Below are 22,532 nucleotides of genomic sequence, written 5' to 3' on the forward strand. Positions count from 1 at the left end.
ACACCTGTGGGTTGTTCAGTTCTGCTATACTTCTGACAAGAGGATCAACCACCCTCCATAAGTGATATCTATCACCTCAAGAGGTTGGGGGATGATATCTGAGATGGATCTTCTATCCCAATAGTTCCTTCTTTTCTGTCTTATAAAAGCCCAGACCCCAATGCCACACACACATGTCTCTACTTTGGCAGAGAGACTATGGCCCTTCAGTGGTTCTGATTAAAGAACAATTATATTTCTGAAGATGCCTGATGGTTTCTTTTATTTCTACATCACCCCCACCAGTCCTGAACTGAGAGTAAGATCTATATTATCTGAACTAAACATGAATAAAATAACTTAGTGGGTATCTAGTAAACAGAGATGTTGGTAAATTAATATAGTTTGCTTTTCTAAATGCTATCTCCAGTATACCCAGTTCATTTGTTCCTCTGACTATAGTTCTCAAAAGTTAAATTTCACATCATTCTATTAATAGGGGAGCCTGAGGAGTGAGAGCAAGAGAGCAATTAGAAGGAAATAAGATTAATTTTGTGCAATTTAATTTATTATCTACAGAGTTTATAGATGAATGAATCTTCACGTTATCTTTTCTGTTATTTATTTTAAGTGACTAACATAAAAAGATCTTATTATAAGACATGGTTCCTTTGCTTAAAATTGCATAGCAATTTATCATCAATGTTCCGTAAGACAACAACAACAAAACACTGTTTAAAGTGTAACAACCGAGACATTTTACTGGGCATTATTTGTAGTAAAATTGTAGAAAAAAAAAAACATAAAGCAAGGCTTTTATTCACCTTTCTATTCTGATTTCTTACACTTTCTTGTGCACACTTTAAGGTTCTACATTAGTTAGATATTGAATTGGATAACACTTTTTAGGAAGTCAGGCATCTGTAAATTCTTCCAGACTGATCAAGAATAATCTGTTGTCAATGAAAATTCCTGGAAAGAAGCTGTGTCAGCAAAGACTTATTGATTGATTCAGATTTCATTGGTGAGATCAGACTATTTAACTTACCTTGAGCTAGTATTGGCACCATGAATAAACTATTTTTCTACCTCTGTTGTAAGACCTAACATCTCATGACTAATAGGTAATAACCTTTTGACCACAAATAAGTTAGCAGGTTTTCGTCAACCCAAATGTTAAGAATGTTATCAGATAGTAAAAGCTTATTGAAATCTCCCTGAACTTTTCTGTAATCAACTCTCTGCTGTACCAATCAATGTATTTTAAACTTGCCTTGACCTGTAAAACTGTAAAGCTTCATGAAACTGCTTCCAAATTGCAACATAAAATTTGGAGCAACCTAAAATCTTTGTTTCTAGATCATAGTCATTCAAAACGGCTCCAGAAAGTGAGATGTGTTTTGTTATTGTTGATATTGTGTGTACTGGTCATATAGTGATCACTAATGTGGCTCCCAAAAATTATAGTTATTTAAAAACTGATTTTTCCACTTCACTAAAAAAAAAAATATCCTTTCAGTAAGTCACAGTCCAAAACATGTGTCCACCACCATGTGCTACTAACTGAGGGGTCTGTGTACAGAAAACATAGCCCTCTCCCCTTGGATCACGGCTGGATGGAGATTTTCTGTAGATATTTTCAACTCAGTTTGTTTCCCTGTATGTGAGGAAGTCTATCAGTTTGACATGTAAGAGTGATTAGATTCAGTCAGGTATTATATACCCTGTTCACTTACTTTTTTTTTTTTTTAACTTATTGTAAGTTTGTTCTCAATATCCTCAATTATATGTGATTTCTTCTTGTCATTTTTGCTTAATTTATTTTGGGAGTTCTGTTGTTGGATGAATATATTTTATAATTGTCATATGTATATAATATATTGATTCTTTCATCATTATGAAATATTCTTTAAAATAAGAAAAAAATATACCCATTATGCAGATGAGAAAACTAGAATTCATGAAATATTAGTAAGTTCTCACAACTGTAACTTCATTTTGACCTTTAGATTACTATGCTCAGTTCTATATTCACTTTTCATATTGTATTTTGCAGAGTATTAAATTCATCCACACAACCCAGTAACTGTAAAGTATTCCATATAGATACTGATCTCAAAATTATTGATGAATTGTGATTTCTGCCATGGAAAATCTTGGAGGCATGATGAAGGTAATTAGTATTTATGAATAATGTGTTGAATTACAAAATTCTAATTTAATTACCTGTCATTCAGAGTTTCAGTACAGAATTACGAAGTTATATTTACTAACACCACTCTCAGTCTCAATGTCTCTCACTAAATAAAAAGGCACAGCCTCAGAAGGAGGAAAATGAAATGAGAAGTTGACGACACACACCAACAATGAGGCATGAAATAATGACACAGCAAAGAGAAAGCTGTCTTGGAATGAAAAATACATTTTGATTCTCAGTAAAAACTATTTGATGTGTATTTCCACTATTAGTTCTGGCCTCAACTTCCATTGCAATAGAAGCCATTTTCTATGACTAAGTGCGTAGTCATTTCTATACTGAATTTTTTCCTCTGGTAATTCAATAGAATTGCTGCCCTTACTCTGCTTTATGGGTCTGTTAAATTGTGCTTCAGTTAGTACTTCACCCATTGGCTTGTATAGTTTGAGTAACTAAAATGGCTTTGAGACATGAGGTTTGCAAATGATAATAGCCAAATTTCGTTTACTAAATAGTTCTATTGTGGATAATCAAGTTGAAGTTATTCCTGTAGACAGGTGTTTTTCACATATGTATGACACTCTCAGCATCTATCTGGACTGCTTTTGAATAATTTACTTCTATGGCTTTTAGTTTCAATTGGATTTTATCAGCCTAATGACTTGGGGAATGGTTATGGTTAACAATAATTCAGAGCTGACCTTTTCAAAATTATCCACTTTTCACTGGATTCACCAGCAAGACTTCTAATTGAAATTGTCAGCAACAAAAACATGTTCACTATCAGCTGTTGAGTTACATTTTATTACTATTGTTATTACACTAGATAAATATTTAAACAGCTAAGAAAATCATGGCAAGAGAACAAAGTAATCCATAGAATTATGTTATTGTATCCATATAAAATGTACAAATTAATTATCCTTTAAAAAAATAAGACTATGGGAAAAAAAACTTTAAAATTGCTGTGTTGTCACAGGTTCTGGGTCAGCTAAGATGTAATAAGAATATAAAAAGGTTTGGATTTTTATATAGAAATTGGAAAAGTCAACCACAGCTTCAACTCTAAAATGTGCTTCCATGTAGGACTTAAATTAAGCATCACAAAGTAGTTAAGCCAATGCATGGTAGCTTCCACGTATTATTAGGAGGAGGGGAGGAAAAAGAAAGAGGGGATAAGAAGGAGCCTTGGTAAAGGAGGAGGAAGAGCCCATGACAGCAAACAGCAGCTGCAGACACTGGTAAAGGGGTGAAACATTTCTTTCTGTTTAGAAATTGAATGGGTTTTATAATATAAAATGTCACAACATTCTTTTGAAACTGTTCATTTTGATTCATAAAATTATTGTAAGAAATAAAACATTTTAAGAGTGCTTTGTATTCTTACTATTTTAAGCTCTTATTTCAGTTGCAGACATTGAAAAAGATTGGCTATTAATCCATTTTTATTATTTGAAAAGTCAAAGATGTTTTGTTAGCAAACATAAATATCTCTTTATGAAATATGAGCTAATTTAATTCAATTTTTTAAAAAGAATATGCCTGCTTTCTTTGTGTATTTTACCCTCTGGTTCATCAGTTACTTTTGAGGTTGTGTCATTAAACTCAGGTCTTGAGCATCTGTGGCAGGTGCTATACCACTGAGTAACATAGCTCACCCAATGCCCTCTTCTTAAAATGAACTTTGGATGGTGGGCACACTTAGGACATGCTGGCCAATACTCCTTGTTTTCTCATTTCCTAGGCACTAGAGTGTGATGACATTGTGTTCTGCAAAATATTGTGCACCCTATTAAACTTATCTGGGGTCAGAGAACAGAACAGCCACTAGATACAGAGGCCAGAAAATGGTGGCACGCACACCTTTGATCCTAGCATTCCAGAGGCAGAGACCCATTCAGATCTTTGAGTTCAAAGCCACACTGTAAACAGCCAGGCATGGTGACTCATGCCTTTAATCGCAGGAAGTGATGGCAGAAAGCAGAAAAGTATATTAAGGCGTGAAAACCGGGAAGTTGAACTGGTTAAGCTTCAGGCTTTCAAGAAACACTTCAGCTGAGATCCAATTGGATAAGGACTCAGAGGCTTCCAGTCTGAGGAAACAGGATCAGCTGAGGAACTGGCTAGGTGAGGTAACTGTGGCTTGTTCTGCTTCTCTGATCTTCCAGCATTCACCCCAATACCTTGCTCCAGGTTGTTTTTTATTAATAAGACCTTCTGAGATTCCTGCTACATCTGGCACCCAACGTTTGTGGTACGAATTCATGAAAGAGCAACTTGTTTGTGGCCTTGCGGGCCCCAGCTCAGACCAAGCTGCTTCTTGCCAGTTGTGGTGGCACACTGGTAGGATTTGCTGAAGGAGGCAGAAGCAAGAGGATTCGGAGTTTGAGGCTGGCCTAGGAGGCTTTCTAAGGAGAAGCTTCAGCCAGGACCGAGCCACAAATGGTGGTAGGACCATGGAGGCAGTGGCTGCTGTTCCACATTGCTGGCTTCTTCTCATCTTGTTGGTGACTGTGGTGATGCTGCTACCTGGGACAAAGGGTTTGCTGCTGCTTGTTCAGAGAAGAATTGCAGGACCATCATGTTACAAGAAAGCATCAGCAAAGGTCACTTTGGAAAAGTTTGGCAAGACAAATGGTGGGGAGAAATTGCTGTGAACATTTTCTCTTCTAGAGAAGAATGTTCATGGTCCCCAGAGACAGACATTTATCAGACTGTGATTGCACCAAACCACAGAGGAGGCACTAAATAAACAAACATATAAATAATAATAAATAAATAAATAAATAAATAAATAAATAAATAAATAAATCTGCAGAGAACCATGACTATGCCTAACAGCAAACTTTGAAATCTTTGAAAGGATGATGGGACCCGACATAGATGATTCCACATGGAATATGGTAAAGCCATTAAGCTGATTAATACTACAGAATGATCAACTTTGGACTACAAACTACTCAGTACAATTTTGAGATGGCTAGCTGAGATGATCCAGTCTGACAGACTACTTGAGCAAGGAATTGAGGCAAGCCCTGCACTTTCCCATTATGCAGACACTGGACAACAAATGATACAGCTACCTCTCCCAGGACTTGACAATTAACCCAAAAATTTCTTTTCAGGATTTCCTAAAGATGTCTTTATCCTCTGAAAGCAGGGAGTAATTTTAAGAAAACAAAGTCCACATTCCCAAGATGTGGGATGGGAGGTTTTGGTTGTTTAATAAATTTTGGATATTGTTATTGTTTACAATGTTTGGTTACAAGTTGTTAATTGTTAATGGTCAGGAAAAAAGCTGAACATGGAGATTAGATTCAGGGGTTTTGTTTTAAAAAAAAGGAAAAAGTAGAAGAGAATATAGATATGAGGTAGATCATTGACTCTACTATTAGAAAAAAGATAAAGAAATAATAGGATAAATGGGTAGATCATTGAATCTACTCTAAAAAGAAAAAGGGGAAATATAAAAATGGAAAAATGTAGATTATTGATTCTATTATGAAAAGAAAAAAAGAGAATATGAATATGATAAGATAAATAGGTCTTATTATTACTATTATTATTATTATTATTTGGCTTTTTCAAGACAGGGTTTCTCTGTGTAGCTTTGGAGCCTATCCTGGAACTCACTTTGTAGACCAGGCTGGCCTCGAACTCACAGAGATCCTCCTACCTCTGCCTCCCAAGTGCTGGGATTAAAGGCGTGTGCCACCACTGCCCGGCAAAAGAAGGTCAATTATTAAATCGACTTTTAAAAGGAACTATTTGTTTTAAATAGGATAAGTAATGAAAATTTTTGTCTGAGTTTATCAAATGTTACTGGACTGGGCATTGTTATATATTAATGAAGTTTTTTGTCTGAACCTGTCAAATGTTAATGAACTAAACATTGTTAATGTAATTTTTTACTGTATATATTGTATATACTTATTGTATAGTTTTTCTTGTATTAGTTATAAGCTTTTTTAAATTTTAGACAAGAAAAGGGGAAATGTGGTGGTTTTGTGTTCCGCAAAATATTGTGCACCCTAATAAACTAATCTGGGGTCAGAGAACAGAACAGCCACTAGATACAGAGGCTAGTGGCACTCATGCATTTAATCCTAGCATTCCAGAGGCAGAGATCTACTGAGGAATTGGCAAGGTGAGGAAGCTGTGGCTTGTTCTGCTTCTCTGATCTTCCCGCAATGCAATCACCCTAATACCTGGCTTTAGGTTTGTTCTTTTTTTTTTTTTTTTTTTTTTTTTTTTTTGGTTTTTCGAGACAGGGTTTCTCTGTGTAGCTTTGCGCCTTTCCTGGAGCTCACTTGGTAGCCCAGGCTGGCCTCGAACTCACAGAGATCCGCCTGGCTCTGCCTCCCGAGTGCTGGGATTAAAGGCGTGCGCCACCAACGCCCGGCTTAATAAGACTTTTTAAGATTCATGCTACACTAGAGAATTATAAGATTAGACACTGCCCACTTTGCATCTCTGTACCTAGAAAACATTCTTTACACTTTGAAATCTGATGCTTTATGTGAAAACTCTTACTCATCCATCCTCTTATGGCAAGTATTTCTCCTGTGAAGAGTTACTGATCTGATACAGATGGGCTTCTTTCAAACTCCACCATACACAGATATTTTTGCCTCTTGAAACAGATGTTACTATCAACATATGTGGCAATACTTTTTTTTTCCCTAAAAATCCCTCTTACCATCAAACAGACTGAACTTTGGCCTGACTTTGCAGCCAAACTACTAATATTCTTTGTGCTGGATAGTTGTATGTCATCTTGACACAAGTTAAAGTCCAGCTGAGAGAAGACAACCTTAGTTGAGAAAATGCCTCCCTAAGATCAACCTGTAGAAAAGGACATAGGTTATTTTTCTTAGTTAGTGATTGATGGGGAAGAGCTCAGCCCATTGTGGGTGGAGTCAATCCTGGGCTGGTGATCCTGGGTTTTATAAGAAGGCAGACTTAGCAAACCATGAGGAGCAAGACAGTAAGTAGCACCCCTCCATGGTCTCTGCATCAGCTCCTGCCTTCAAGTTCCTGCCCTGTTTGTCTTTCTGTCCAGGTTTCCTTCAATTGATAGATAGCCAGCAGGCACAATGATTTTTAAGTATGGTGTTTCACAGCAATAGACACCCTAACAAAGAAATGTCTTGATATCATTGAAGACTGTATACTCAATCTACCATCCTACTGTCTACTCAGCCAGTTTTAAATTTCATCTGAATTTCAGAATGACGGGTTTCCCAAGTAATCGTCATTTACAACCTAAGAAAAATCTTAAATTATGTAATATTCTGTGTCCCTGGGCCCAAATACTACAGACAGGAAGATGGCACAGGAGAGAAGTGCTGAATTTATATTTGAGCTTGCTCTTGTTCTAAGCTATGCAAAAGAAAGTCTCTTTCTTCACTCTTTACTCATGTCATCAACAGGACAATCAATGTCTTGTCCCTAGTGCATACACTACTTTCTAATAGATTCAGATCTTCCTATCGCAGCACAGAATGTGAAAATCCAAGATAATTGCATAAAGCTGTTTTTTAAACAGGACAGATGATATTTGAGAACATTTCCTGATGGTGGATGTCTGGTGTGAAGAAGGTAACATGTATGAAAAAATCAGGCATTCACAGAAAATGGCGTATATGGCAGTTACCTGAAATAATTTCATGACTGAGCAGTATACTTGGGATAGAAACCCAGAGATAGCAGAACTACAAGATGGAGTCTCACTCATCTTTCTCATGCTAGGATTAACCAAACCTGGAGCCTGTTTGATGACAGAACTGGGTAGTACTAATCTGGTGTCTCTAAGTTCTTTCCCAAATACAAATTTCCCAATCACAGCATGCTAACTCACCAGCAAACACACCCAGTGAACAACAAATGCACCCTTGCTGCATTGAAGCCATTGTGAACCACTGTCCTGTGCATGCAGATATTACCTGACAATGCTGCTGCCTTAGGAAGTAACTGAAGGAAAATGAGGCACAAATTAAAAGCCAACGAACACAAGTTGTGCACAGTGGGTATTTCATTATAAATTATGAGAAAAACCATTAAGCTAATTTACTGCACTTTATGTAGATTGGGTAGCTGTTAAGATTTTCTTTGGCCAAGTTTTATTTTAGCTACTGGAATGAATAAAATGCCATAAATGGGAGCCAAAACTCTGAATTCCCATTTAAAAATGATTTCTTCTGCTAATTGTTTTCATGTTCTCAATAATTCACCACTATAAAGCAGTGAGCCCACTGAATTATACAGATGTAATTAGGTTGTTCCTTTAAAATATTTTATGACTCAGTATTTTTATGACTCCAAAAACCTTTATATTGGTTTTCTATAAATCTGCCCTTGGATGAGATTGCATTCTATCTCAGAAAATGAAATTGCACTAAAAGTATATATTCTTTTCCCAAGTTTAAAAGTTAAAATAAAAATGATGCTTTATCATTTAATCAGTTTTTATAAGGTACAAAAACAGAATGATTTGTGAAAATGACTGACTATATGTAGACTGCCAATGCCTGTAACACTATTATGATTAATTAAACTAGGAAAATTGCTGTAAGTATAGATAATAGACATTTCTAAAATTTTCTGGAAACCACAGTGTTTCAAATACTATCATCATAAAATTTTAAATATTTCTGGGCATGATAGCTCATGCCTTTAAATCTCAGTATTCTGAAGACAGAGCAGGGTGAATCTTTCCAAGGCCAACCTGGTTGACTTAATGAGTTCTAGGACAGCCAAGACTATACAGTGAGATCCTATGCCTAAAACAAACAAACAGATAAAAAAACAATTTTAAATGTTATTACATACTGCAAACATTATACACACACGTCATTTCAAAGTGAGTTCTCAAATCATCTCTCTTGGTTTCCATATAGTAAAGTTACATCTCTGTTCTATTCCAGATTCTTCCAAATGTTCCTAGCACAGGAGGCATCAAAGCATCCTTAAGTACAGAATTGTGGGTAGGTGTTCCTTATAATTGGTACTGCAGCCTTAAAAGTAAGGACTCCTGTCCATCCCCAGTCAAAACAAAGCCACTTTGCATAAAACTTCTTCTACAAACTTGGGAAAAGGAAAACTACATATTTTTCCAAATGAATCTAATGCCTGTGCTTTTAACTTGTTGGCATCTCACATATTGTTGTATCTACTGTTATTCTTTCCCATATTCTCTCCAGATGATCAGGAACACACATGCATTTTGCTAGACCTCCAGCTTAGCACTTACATTCAGATAAAGTGTGAGAACCATGACAGCATCATGTAAAATCAACTTTCTCAATTTTATTAAGTCCTCTGTTGTATTTCTTACCAACCACAGCAACTCAATCACTACATTTCATTGAAAGTTAAAACCAAAGTAAAAATTATTTCCAATTCTTCAGACTCTAAATAAATACAGCCTGGACTGACAAAAGTCAATTTAACAAAAAGTAGGGCATTTGTGTGTTCATGATGTTGATACCCATGCTTATCAGTTTGGGTCTCAATGACACAGCTGTGAATTTTTTCAAAATGCACATTTCTGTAACAGGAGCCTTAACTGGTATTAGCATACTATTTTGTATTCAGAATTTTTTCTTTTTTTCTTTTTTTTTTAATTTAATTTTATTTTACAATACTACTCAGTTCTACATATCAGCCACAGATTCCCTTGTTCTCTCCCTTCCTGCCCCCCTCCCCTTTCCCCCAGCCCACCCCCCATTCCCACCTCCTCCAGATCAAGGTCTCCCCAGGGGACTGAGATCGACCTGATAGACTCAGTCCAAGCAGGTCCAGTCCCCTCCTCCCAGATTGAGCCAAGCGTCCCTGCATAAGTCCCAGGTTTCAAACAGCTAACTCATGCAATGAGCCCAGGACCTGGTACCACTGCCTAGATGCCTCCCAAACAGATCAAGCCAATCAACTGTCTCACTTATTTAGAGGGCCTGATCCAGTTGGGGGCCCCTCAGCCTTTGGTTCATAGTTCATGTGTTTCCATTCATTTGGCTATTTGTCCCTGTGCTTTATCCAACCTTGGTTTCAACAATTCTCGCTCATATAAACCCTCCTCTTTCTCACTAATTAGACTCCCAGCGCTCCACCTGGGGCCTAGCTGTGGATGTCTGCATCCAGATTCCTCAGTCCTTGGATGGGGTTTCTGGCACAACTATTAGGGTATATGGCCATCCCATCACCAGAGTAGGTCAGTCCCAGCTGTCTCTTGATCTCCCACAAGATCCAGCTATACCACTCTTGGGCATATACCCAAGAAATGTATTCAGAATTTTGTGAATTATTTCAATAATAGCTACTTCCTGTATTTTATGATAGTGATATATCTTCTACCATTTAAATAAGTAATTTCAAATATTCTATGACTGTACTCTTTACTTTTTAGATGTCATAAAATGGACTTAATACAAGATAACAGACAGTTTACAATGTGTGAATTATGATAACCATTTGTCATTTTAATTTCCTCTGTAATAACCTTGCATGTTATTTTATAAATAGAGTCTTGTAGATTTCCACTCTTTTGACAAGGTAGTTTTCCTTTGACAACCATTTCTGTGTGTTGTCTCTTATGGTTTGCTATTCAATTTGAGAGCCTGGTGTCTTGAGGGGAAAAATCCTATAGACTGTAAACCCTTTATGATGACAATCTCCCAGAATCGTCATTGTAAGTGTATAATGAACACTCATAAAGCAATACTTCAAAGAAAAGATAAAACTCCATGTTCTGTTCCACATTGTAAGCAGACCCTGCAGCTCCCTTTCCCCAAGTGTTTTAGTAGTGATCCTACAAATTTGCAGGTTTTCAAATCCTTCAAGGGATTTTGAAATGTATTATTACCATTAAGCAATTTTATCTGAGCATAATATATACGAAAGTATAAGCATTTGAAATAAGCATAATAGCAATTTTTTAACACCCAAATGTATTATAGGTTTATTAGATTCTTAGCAATGTTAGTGATGGGAGAATTCTCATTTCCTTTAAATGTTCTCAATGATCAAAGAGATATATAAAACTTAAGTATCTTTTAAATCCCTCACCCACTTTGAGGAAATAAGAAATTGGATGTCTGAAGACTTTCCTGGAGAGGGCATTGTGCTAAAAGAGTACTCTACTGACTCAAAGAATTTGAAGGATGGTGCATGCATCTCCATACAAGAGTGAAGCAGAAGGAGAAGGGATGGTAGATTAAATAAAATTGTTAAATTTGGTGTGGCATTTCAATATCACTCTTTGATAAATGCAAAGGGTTCAAAGAACCTTAAAAAAAAAGGTCAGGCAGACAAGATACCTCAAGAAAAAGAATGTAGGAGTGAGGCAGAGGTGAGGAATGATGCACTTGCTAGGGAACTGTTAAAGAGAGGGTTCTGAGTGTTTCCCACTTACATGACCGACACTGCCACATCTCTAGAGAGTGATGCTGTTTCTGGAGAAACCTGCACTGATGAGAAATACCAGCTTTAAATGTCTACAGGTCCTGGCCAAGAGCATCACCTAAAAACCTTACTGCATACCATGCTACTTTTCGCCATGATACAACACTCTGATGCTACTCTTGGTCAGCAGGACAGGAGAATAGAGAGATGGGAAAGAACCCGGTTACTTCGTACTTGTGGACTCTTACAGAATCTGACCCACATGGGCAGGCAGGGAAGACAGGCCTCAACATGGAATAACCAGGGCCTTAATGGGAATTCACATTGTTTTAAATATTAAAAATTATGATGGACATTTTAATACTTTAAAAATTAAAAAAAAAAGTTCTGGATCCTGCTTAAGTTTCTCAAGAAGTAGAGGAAAATCTGTTATCACAGAGTGAACTTAAAATGAATGTAGAACAAAACTAAACTCACTATATTGTCTCTCAGTTTTCCAAAATTATAGTAATAGTCCTGCCTCACCAGAAGGCAACAATTTCACAACAGCATCTGTCTGAGCTGCCCACATTTTCAGAGAGTCTGACATTATTTGCTACAGGCTTGACATAAGCAATGTGCTGTGGTTTTGATTCCAGGTACATTACACATTTACAAGAATTCATTCCTCAGAAAAAGGAAGCTGTGGTCTCATAAGCATGGAAGACACTTAGTTTAGTGATGCCAAATTTTAAAACAGCTGGGAGAAGGATCCGAAACAGTAGCATACCACAAAACCTACAGTCATTCTCAGGTGACAGAGAAATAGTCCCAATCGATGTTAACATCCCATTAAGCCGGCCAGCAAACCAGAGAATGCATTGTCTGCAATGTGAAGCACTCCTCTAGAGACTTGGCCTTGGTAGAATAAATAAAAGGGGGTAAATCCTTCTATTAATTCAGTTCCCTCAGACCATTGATAGGAATTGTAAAGTCAGTTTCCTGAAAATAACAAGAACTTTGAAAAGCAGTCTCTTGTAGATGAATCAATGCAATATGCTGCAATGATCAGTTTTAGAAAATTAGGTATATGGAGGAAAGTAAACTAATTAGTATCCGGAGTGAATTGACAAGAACGTCTGTTATGAATTCAAAACAGTTGTTTCAGATGAAAACAAACATTAAATCTAGAGGGGAAGAGCGGCAGATAGTATGTGGCTTTCTTTAAGGATACAATGAAAAATGAGTCCCTAGTTTATAACTATAGACAAGCACTCCAGAGAGAAGCAGTGTGTATCATTCATGGCACATTTTGGTGATGATAAATTTGTGTACAAATGTGCCAAAATACACTGGCTAAGTATATCATTAGATTTTAAAGTTATTAGGAGAATATAATATTTCATTTACTCATGGAAGCATTATATATATATGCTTATGGAACTGTTATTACTGATATTACCATATGTTGGAACATATACAAGATGAGCTTTTCAGGTTATGGGATACAATGCACTAGTTCTGTTTCCTTAGTATAGGCTTCAGGATCTCTTGTGGATACCACAACTTATCAATGCTGAAATACTTTATAAAAACAAACTGTGTGTAGTGTGCATAGAGTCTGTACATGCTATCCTCTATGCTATCAAGAATCTCTGGATTACTTTTAACTTTGATTTCAATTAAAGTGCTATGTAAATTTTTACACTAAATTGTTTAGAGAATGAATAATGACAAGGAAGAGATTTTTATGTGTTCTATATAGAAACATTTTTTTTTCTAAATTTCAGTCCATGGTTAGTTGAATCAGTATAGTCCATGGATGCTGACTGTTAAATGCACATTTCCTGGGAAGCAAATGCTGACCCTTGGGAGGGATATCTTGGACAGGTAAAAACTCAGGAGCAAATGAAGGGTTAAATACATTAAGTGCATCTGTGCGAGAGAAAAGAAGAGATCCCATGGATTTCCTCATACTCAGAAAATCCTGACAGGGACTAGAGAGATGGCTTAGCGGTTAAGTGTACTTGCTGCTATTCTAGACAACCTGGGATCCATTCCTATCACTCATATCTGAAGACTTAGGTCCTCTGGAGATGCAACAATTGCTCTTAACTGCTGAGCCGTATGACCAGGTCCATGAATGATTATCATGGCTGTGCTATCTGGTTTGAGGTAGATTGCTTCATCAGAAACCTTGAACAATGCTGTTTAAATCGCCATTATGTTCCAGAAGGGTGATAAACTAACTTGCTGTTAATGTGTGATAGCACATTCGTGCATGTGGTTAATAATAGACAGCTCAAACAACTTCGTTACTGAGAATACTGAACAGGAAAGTGTTTTCACAAAGCGAAGTAATAAAATTGATGAATCTGTTAGTCTGTTTAGATGAAGGTCATGAAAGACCATTTCTATCACTAAAGAAGAGAAAACATATTTCAAGATAATATTTTTAATATACACTAGAGAGCATGTGTTCTAACTTGGTAATAAAGATATTGACTCCTGAAATGGTAGACTTTAGATGATCCATCTGTGTGCAGGAGATTAGGAAGTATGAGTTTCTATGGACTCAAAGGATTATTCTAGGATAATTTTATGTTTGATAAAGCAATATCATGGAGAAAATATATCTGCATTTCAGTGAAGTATGAGATTTCTGAAGGTATGAGATGGAAAATTCACTTCTGGGTAAGAAATTGTTGAAATAGATTTCAAATTGTTTTAGCAATGTTTAGCCCTGAATTAAAGGAAGCCTAAGATAAATAAGAAGGATATCCAGCAATGGTGTGTATATTGTCTGGAGTCCCGAATGTATCATTTAATATCAAAACTGCCTCTTTTAACTTGGGTGGGGGCTTGACACATGAACTGTGAGCTCCTGAAGTAAGAGGTGAGAGTAGGGAGACCCTGACACTGCCCAGAAGACAGGATCTGCTGCCCTGTGAGAACCAACTCAGACACATTTCTACTTCCATGTGTGTAAAGCCCCTGGTAAACGCAATTCTTACCAGACTCTCCTGATATTAATACCTTGTCTTAACAGTATTGAAAAAGAAAAAAAAAAGAAAAGAAACAACAGTACTGAACTAATCTCACTAAGGAATCTTACCACATAACAGCAGTACTATAGATTCACAGATTGATTTAGACAGATACTTTGGAGATAGTCCTGTGAGTTCAGGTTTCTTTCTCAATCATTTGGCTATTTGATTTTCTGTAATAACAACTTTAGAATACTCCTACTCCCTCAACTTCCCTGAAGTGATATATTGAAATAAGCTTGCTAAGTACTGCTTCAAGGCTCTTGAAACTTCCATCCACAACAACCATATCCATATGGCTGTCTGAACCTATACACACATACACACATATACACATAGTTAAACATTAAATTATACTTTTACAAAAAGTTTGCTGGAGTTTGGGGAGATGTCTCAGTGATTAAGATCATTGGCTGGTCTTCCGGAGGACTTGCCTTCAATTCCCAGAACCCACATGACAGCTCACAGCTGTCTGTAACTGCAATTCAAGGTTATCCAATACACTCATATGGACATACATGCAGGCAAAAACACCAATCACATGAAAAAAGGGGGGGAAATGTTACTGCTGATAAAAGAAAGGCATGGTGCTGTATACCTTGGGTTCCTGCATTTAGAGGCTGAGGTAGGAGGATTACAAGATCAAGGCCAGCCTGAGATACTGTCAGACACTGTCTTGAAAATAAAACATAGGCCGGGTGGTGGTGGCGCACGCCTTTAATCCCAGCACTCGGGAGGCAGAGCCAGGTGAATCTCTGTGAGTTCGAGGCCAGCCTGGGCTACCGAGTGAGTTCCAGGAGAGGCACAAAGCTACACAGAGAAACCCTGTCTCGAAAAACAAAAAAAAAAAAAAAAAAAAAAAAAAAAGAAAATAAAACATAATTGTGTGTGTTAAAACATGCCCAGGGGGTGGCGGTGGTGCACACTTTTAATAACAGCTCGGGAGGCAGAGCCAGGAAGATCTCTGTGAGTTCAAAGCCAGCCTGGTCTACAGAGCAAGATCCAGGACCGGCACCAAAACTACACATAGAAACCCTGTCTCAAAAAAAAAAAAAAAAAAAAAAAAACAACCTTAAATTTGCTGGGGGTGTGGTGCACGCCTTTAATCCCAGCACTCAGGAGGCAGAGGTAGGCAGATCTCTGTGAGTTCGAGGCCAACCTGGCCTACAGAGCAAGATCTCTCCAAAGCTACACAGAGAAACCCTGTCTCAAAAACAACAACAAAACAAAAAACAAAAACAAAAACAAAAACAAAAACATGCCAGGACTGCTGTTTAGATTATTTAAGTAATGGCGTCCTGAATGTAATATGCATGATATGACACCTGAAGAAGAATGTGAATGTATGTAACTTTAGCTTTAGCCCTCTTCAAGGATGGATTTTTACACAGCTGCTTATAATCTAAGGTATTTGTGAATATACTATATAAACAAAAGTGATCACAAAGATAGCATAATGCTAGAATCAGAAAATTAGCAGTATCTATTCTAGCATATAATTTTAATTTTACAACTGCAGGTTTCAAAAGCACTTTTATTATTAGAATAATTGAAAATAGTAGTAAAGCTATCATCTCCCATTAAACATAATGCTGCAATCAGTGAATGATCTTGACGTCTCTATTTCTGCTCTGCTTTAAGATAGACAGGCAGATTGTACTAAACTAAATTCACAAAGAGAAATATGTAAGACTTACCAAAGAAGAGCCTCCCCTGAAGGGGAGTGGAGACTGGGGGTGAAAAGTGCAAAACTCCTCAAGATTCCCCTGAAGAAGAAAATGGGGACACCTTTAATCCACATCTGTGAGGACTATGTGTTCAAGTCTAAATGAGTAATTACATTAATGGTCTGGGCATATTTACAGACTAATGAAATTGATAAATTATTGTTAATAACTCATAGTATGTAATGTGAGTCTATCTTAGTTATTTCATGTGAGGTAATACCCCTCACAATATTGAAAGATTATGCATTATCCTTAAATATTTCTCTGTTCTATACTGCCATGCTATAGGACAAGAATTTCTTGAGTGACTATAAAACTATTTTCTTTCACTGAAAAATAATGTAATTTGTTAAAACATACTTTGAGTTTTCTGTGTGAGCTTTGGAAATCTGTTTTTGATTTTCTGGATTTCAATGGGAAGTAAAGATGTCAGACTTTCCCCTAATATTTGCCATTGATTATCCAGAAGCTTTCTCCCTGAAACATGAAGCATCCATCCATTAAATTGTGATGATTATCTGCAGACTTCTAGTTCCATACTCAATTTATTGCAATATATTTGGAAAGTTGACCCCTTTTATGGTAACAGTATAAAACACTGAGGCCACAGCCTAAGTCAACAATGTGTATAGAAAGTCCTCCATGCATATGAAGAAAACACATGCAAATCAGTGCCTGAATATTTATCAAATAAGCAAAGAACAATCATCTACAATTCAACAAGCTCACAGAATGTGCTATATTTAATGGCAGAAGGTCAAACTGAATGGCAGAGGTAGTCAGAACAAGATAGTCACTCAGGCTGGCCATTTGCATCTGAATGCAAAAATACCTTGGACAGTTTCTACCCATTTTTGAGCTTGAAGTTCAAGCCTCCATCATGACTGTTCCATGTTATTCCTCACCATGCACACCTAAACCTCTTGCATTTCTTTCTTCTAGAAGTTTCTCTCTCTGTAAAACTGTTCCTCCTTCACTATATCTAAACTTGTGGGAGCCAACAGAACTTCTGGGTCAGTTGATCACATCAGCTTATTTATTACTAACATGCATTTCATCTATTTTTTCATTTCTCATATGTTATGAGCCTTATTTCTTCTACAAATTTAGTCCAGCCACTTCTTTCTATTTTCTGTGTGAGCTCAAACTTTTGTCAAACTTGGATCGTGAGTTCAAACTCCACTACATACTGAGTTTTAGGCCACCCCTCAATTGCTTGTGGGAGTGCAAACATGTTGCACTCTTTTATGCTGTATTTGTTTAAATCTGTGAAGTCATGTTACTTGGACTGTCTAAAACACATAAATGGTCTAATATAGAGGTTAACTGCCAATATCTAGGCAGGAGAAAGGGTACACGGGGCTGTCAGGAGAGAGAATAAATAGAAGGAGAAAAAGAAGGAGGAATGAGAAAGGAAGGAGAGAAGACACCAGATTCCATCCACCCAGCTATCAAGCTAAGGCTGGACATTCGTAAGAAACAATAAGTCTCTGTGTGATTTATTTGGGAGCTGGGTAGTGGGCTCTCCAAAGAGTAAAGAGTAAAACAACAACAACAACAACAAAAATGCTTATTAAGTTGAATTCCCATGTCTATTTTGAATAGCTGAAGCATGTGAACACAGCATATAGTTCACATATATGTGAACAGATGAGGTTAGTAAATCTTGAGAGTAGTTTGAGTACTTTTGTGATATAAAAATCACATTTCCCTAATCCAGCCCTTCATGTTTCAGGAAATAAAGTACTATTTACTGATGGTTGTAGATAAATTTATGCATGGTTTATCCTAACTGTTTCTTTTCAGAGGGCCAGTAACAACTTTTCAGATTATTGAGGAAACAAGCATGTTCAGATTTGCAGCCCTCAATTTTTAGATAGAGGGAGCTGATAGTACCTTTGATTTTTAAGGCTTAAAAAAATGGCTTTCAAGCAAGTGAAATACTGCACAATGTTACACGACCAACCTTAAGAATTTCCATTGCTTTCCTCTGCTATTTGTAGCTGTCTTTCCAATGGTTTCTTTTTATTTTCTGCCTTGTTACATTGTTTACATCTTCTGGCAAATTTTTATTTATTTGTTTAATTTTAGCTTTCCTTGATACCAGATGCTTATAGACACACAAGCAAGCATATGTGTTAAGAAACACTTTGTTAACCTTATTATTCTCATAAGACATTACTGTTACAGATTTAGAAGCCAGTTCATCATTCTTCATACACAGTAGTTATTTGAAAACAAAATTGCCAAGAGGATTAAGGTTATAAATTAAATTTTATCCCATGTGTCTCAGTTAACTGTCACTGTCAAAGTAGTGGTAGCCAAGAGTCACCTGAGAATGCGATCTTAATTAGGGAATGGTCAAGATCAAATTGACCTGTGAGAATGTCTCTGGGGGATGGTCTTGATTGAGAACTGAAATGGGTAGAGGTAAAATCAAAGAATGATGTGAACAGATATTACATGTGTATTATCTAATAAATCCTACAATAAAAGATATGCATGACTTTATATTTTTATGAGTGTAAGGCCTCATGGTTCATGGTTAGTTCACTGGTGGGGTACACTGTTATAGTACTGTCACAGACTCCTATCTCATGATCTCACCTTTACTCATCACTCAGAACTGTTTCTCTTCCCTATTTCCTGTCCAGAAGATGGCCAAATTGAATCTAGCTGTGTATCTCAAATACTCTCAAATCTGAATCCTGTTGTCTCAAGCCTCTTCCAGACTCACTATTCCACAAACTGTCAATTCCTGATCACCTACTAGTTCATTTCTTCCAATATAAATTTTGCCCAACTCAGACATTGACTTATTTATGAATGAATTCCTAATCTATGGGCTTTTTACTATCACATTTGACCTGTGCCATCATTGACCTGTGCCATCATTTGTGTTTCAAAGGCAGGAGGCAAAAGTGTCTGTTTAAATCATCACCTGGAACAGGCTTCAATTTGCTCATCATCCTTTCAGAATTCCTCTGGCCTGCTGCCCTTCAGAGGAATTCAACACAAATCTGACAGTGCCCCATGGCTGCTCACCAACCCCCAAATACATGTGGTAATAGTATTTTGAAGAAGGACACTAATTTCCTAATTAGTGACATCTGTTTCCTAAGGCCTCTTCAGAAGGCTTTCTCCTTAACATCTTCAACTTAAAAACAGTAGCCTATTGACAGCTAAATGGTAACCAGTGTGTTAACTCACTGCACTTTTTTTCTCAGTAAGCTTGGATGAACATTCTAAGGACCATCACCTTATTGAGCGCACATTTACCACTCTCATGGGGAGTGTGCTAGCCCATCATCAAATGGGCAGAACACTTAGGTGTCATATAGGATTAGGAAACACATGTACCCTGAACATGCATGAGCACTGACAGAATTCTACCAACTGCCAAAATATGTATCTAAACGGAAAACTGATATATTCACTTAAAAATTTAAGGGTGATTCACTCAACCAAGTTTGCCATAGAATTTGACTAATGTTTGCAACAATTTTATCTCTGTTGGCAACCCTGTTACTTGTCTTATGAAAACATACAGCAGTGAACTTGAACTTTAGTATCTAAATTCCCTTCAAAGAAAATTTAAAATATATTTTAATACACCATCTTAAAATAATAATTATAGCAAGGTGATATGTACAGCCCTGAAATCATAATCTTATTTATACAAGGAATACTAATAGGACTTGGCAAGTTGGAATATATGATAAAATGGAATAGAAAATGTGAGTGAAATTATCACCTTCACCCTTTGGTAAAACCTTATCAAAAAAAAATCTCAGAGTAGTGGAAAAAATGAGATGAACATTTTTGGTTCAATTATTAGTTACAAATGAATGCATTAATGACCAGAGCATGTTGAGAATCTTGCAATAGGAATTCAGTAAGGTAGGTTTTATGCATTGAGGATGTACCTTCAATTCAATAGGCAATCCTTCTAACATTAGTCCAACGTTTTAAATACAGTAATAGAGCAGGCGTGGTCCTAATCTCTTACTCATTACTCCCAGTAAGCACATAGACAAATCATTGCAACTCAATTGCCATTAAGGAGATTATGGGATGCAATCCCTGCTCACCCATCCTTCTTTGTTCCAAAATAAACTTTAGGGACCCTGTCCATTTAACAGACTGTCCAGCACTGTTTGTAGAACCAACAGGTAGTGTTTTCAGCTGCCAGAGGGTACAAATTTGGGCACACACTTCTAGATCTTTTAAGAGAAAAAAATAGTTTTCACAGTAGGTTAATAAACTACCTTTTGGGGACCTAAAAAGGTAATTACAAAGATAAGTATGTTGGATTTCAGAATAACTAGTTCAAGTCCTTGGACTACCACTTTGTAATACAGGGGGTTGGGGAAGGAGCACATTCCTTCAGTGCCTTCTTAGTATGGATTGTTACAGAATTCACCAATAGTGAGAAATAGGTGGAAAACTTGCATTTGTTTATACACTCAAAAAGTAAGCTTTTTGTGAGTTAGTCATGAGGCAAAATGGCTTTACTATTTTTTTTCTAGTGCAAGGAAATTTTCTTTTAGAGATAATAGGAAAAAATGAGAAAAAGAATCTTATAAAGAAAGTATTAAATGAAAAATGTAATTGAGCTCTGAAAGCCCTCAGTATTAAATGTGTTTAATCAAATTGAAATGGATTCTTCCATCTCAGTTTCACACAAAGTGCAAAATGCACTGTGGGAAAATTAGATAATTGGTTTAAAACCTATTACTGTACAACTCCGCCTTCTTGCAAACCACATTTACTGTAGCATGGGTGAGACCGATTTTCTTTCACAATTTCTGTTTGTTTTGAAGAGTGGGTCATTTAAAAGCATTTTCTTTTTAGTAGATACATAGCAACCTTTCTGAAAATTAACAATGCAAAAAATACAGCCCATTTTCACAATAAATGCCTTCTCTTTGGAGAAAAAAGTATTTAAACATTTCACAGAATCATATTGTATAACTGTGGAAAGAAGATAGCTTTTAAAAATAGCTATTGTAAATTATATTTATTCTGTCTTACCCTCACAAAAAAAATTGTGGCTTGCAAATAATGTGGTTATATCTAAAGACACTGAAAATATATGAAAGACTATCATCAAACAGTTTCCAGTTTTAATTTGAAATGTGCTAAAAATGAAATAAATAGACATATGAAACTTGTGGAATTAGAAAAACACAAAAAGAATCGGCTTCTAATTCTTATCTATAGAAAATAGTTTTGCCAGGTCAATAAGTCACTTATGGACCTAAAATAAGGTAACTGCAAAGACAAGCATGTTATATTTCAGAAGAACTCTTTCAAGTCTTTGATTTACTACTGCCTAAAATTGAAGTGTGAGAAGCAAATATTTCTAACCTTTGTTACTTGTTAAAGATTTAATGTGACTAAGAGTTGTAAATTGAATTACATCTACACTCTGGGTGTCGCTAGTATGAATATGTCATCAGCAACTTTACGTCACTGAAACTATACATTTTTCTTTGCTAGAGGATATGCATGAAATGATTGAACAATTTAAATACAATTTTGACACTCAGGGCAAGAAGAAGGTTTTTTTTTTTCTTTTTTTTTTGTTTCTGTAACTAAATCTAGACCATAACTCATTAGCAGCTACCTTCTCTGAAAATCCTAAATATATTGGATAACCTCATCTGTTCACGGCAAGATCATATCCGCTTTAAAAGCACATCCCCAATGACAGCATTTTTACTGGAACGTCTTGCGAGCTAAAGTAAAGCAGCGTCTGCAGGATTGCACACAGTCCTCAGAAGTATTTCTGCTTAGAAGCAGAGTGACAATGAATAATGGGAAGACACAGGGCAATACTCTCCTGGGATCACGGTAGCAGAGGCAGCAAAATGCTTAAACTTCCTACTGCTTTTCCCAGAGATTTAAACACCAGCAAATAAGGCCCTGTGGGCACATAAAAGATAAGTGCAAATTTAACCCCCTTTTCACCTGCGCACCTGGCACTGGGTCATTTTCCTGGTGTAATTCAAAGCTTGTTCCATTTCTACCCCACTGCAAAATGCTTGTGAGCAATCAGCATAAAGAGACACGGGTAGATGGAAGCCTGAAATGCATCTTCAAGGTTGATTAATCTATTAAACACTCTCTATTCGAGCATCTTAAATTGCCCAATTTGTTAAAGAGAGATTTTTATAAAACAGCAGTGGAAGAAGCTGATTG

The 22,532-nt window shown here is 36.5% G+C and overlaps 1 protein-coding gene across 48 annotated transcripts in view; it reads right to left on the reverse strand.

The window, feature by feature from the left end:
- Window positions 1-22,532, reverse strand: part of Ptprd (protein tyrosine phosphatase receptor type D) — a 2,272,674-nt gene that overhangs the window by 1,658,654 nt on the left and 591,488 nt on the right. For 47 of the 48 annotated variants that reach the window (XM_037203377.1, XM_037203376.1, XM_037203370.1 and 44 more), the window contains one exon: window positions 16,299-16,367. The exons of the other annotated variant lie outside the window; for it this stretch is intronic. The gene's annotated coding sequence lies outside the window, so the exon portion shown is untranslated. The remainder of the gene's footprint in view (window positions 1-16,298; window positions 16,368-22,532) is intronic. 48 annotated transcript variants of the gene reach the window in all.

Source organism: Peromyscus leucopus, chromosome 2 (assembly GCF_004664715.2).
Source record: "Peromyscus leucopus breed LL Stock chromosome 2, UCI_PerLeu_2.1, whole genome shotgun sequence".
NCBI lineage: Eukaryota > Metazoa > Chordata > Mammalia > Rodentia > Cricetidae > Peromyscus > Peromyscus leucopus.